Source organism: Bison bison, unplaced genomic scaffold (assembly GCF_000754665.1).
Source record: "Bison bison bison isolate TAMUID 2011002044 unplaced genomic scaffold, Bison_UMD1.0 scf7180017864322, whole genome shotgun sequence".
Classification (NCBI taxonomy): Eukaryota; Metazoa; Chordata; class Mammalia; order Artiodactyla; family Bovidae; genus Bison; species Bison bison.
The window spans coordinates 8,351,048-8,352,537 of NW_011494894.1; positions in this window are offsets into that span (position 1 = coordinate 8,351,048).

Here is a 1,490-nt window from a genome sequence, read left to right on the forward strand (position 1 = left end):
TTTTTTTTTTTTAGAACATGCATTTATTGTATCTAGTGCATCCTGCATGCCTGGCAGAAAACCAAAAATAGCTGTAACTGTAGGTGGCCTCAGTTAATGGTGGATGGGGATTCTGGGTAAGTTCAGACAAGGGCACAAATGTGTATTTTCTGATGCAGTATAGGCTTCCCAGTTGGCACAGTGGTAAAGAATCTGCATACCAATGCGGGAGACTCGGGTTGAGATCCTGGATTGGGAAGATCCAATGGAAGAGGAAATGGAAACCCACTCTAGTATTCTTGCCCGGGAAATCCCATGGACAGTGGAGATTTGTGGGCTACCATGCATGGCGTTGCAAAGTCAGACACGACTAAAATGACTGAGCATGCATGTATGGCTGCCAGTAGGAAATGGTGGGTGTAGTCGGCGAATGGTAGAGCAATGAATGGGAGGAGATGGACTTCCAGGGACTGAGGTGAGTACTAGCAGGCTCCTCATCCAGTAAGTCCATCCTCAAGGCTTGTTGCCCTCTCCTAGCCCTTCTTCACATACAGGATGGTCTTGAAGCCCATGGTGTAGCCTCAAGGTGGTAGATACTCATTAGAGATAAAGAAGACTCTTGGCTGACCTTGGAGACCAATGGCTCTTGGTCTTCCAGGTGTCAGGCATAGACCAAACACGGGACCCCTGTTGTATTGGTTCTCAGAGTGTTTAAGAGATTTCTTGAAAATCTTGCAGCCAGCAAGAAGTCTCCAGCATCTTTAAACTCACCAACTCAGTTCGTCCCCCCAGCACTTCAGGCTTTGGCTTAGCACCCAAAGCCCTTCTTGAGTGGGCCGCCCATGCTTCTCCGGCCTCTGCTCCCTCACCTGCCCCTTGAAAACAAATCATACATGGCTCCCACACTCACCCTACTGTTCAAGCCTCCTGGCTTCTGCCTCCTGGCCCATCTCCCTGCTGGGTTGCCTACTCTCATCACAGCTACCTACGGCCTCCTTTATCAGCCCAGGGAAGCAACTTTCAACAGCTGGCCCAAGGGTCTTTCTGGGGCGCCGTCCCTGAGCCCTTGGGTCTGATCATGGACGCCTGTGCCTCACCTGTCCCCGCTGTGCCAGTCTTTAGCCATAAAGCAGTGATCAGAGCAGTCCGTGCCTGCATTCAAGCCCTTCAGTGGCTCTCCTTTGACCCTGAGAGAGTCCAGCTCTCAGGATGACATACAAGGCCGACACAAGTCCCTCTTATGACTTCCCCCCTGCTCAGGCGGCCCATACCCACCTGCTGTTTTTCTCTGCTTGGAATGTATTTTTCCTTTTATTTGTTTTTAACAATTAGAGCTTGGGAGCTGTGGAGGAGAATGCCCTCCTCAAAAAGCCTCTCGAAAATCTAGCAAAACCATTGCCTTCTTAAGTGAAGCCTTCCCAGACATCCATTTCCCAGAATCTCTCTGACACTTCAATGATTCTAGGACAGCCTTGCCAACTAAAAAAAAAAAAAAAAAGCTCAAAACCTCA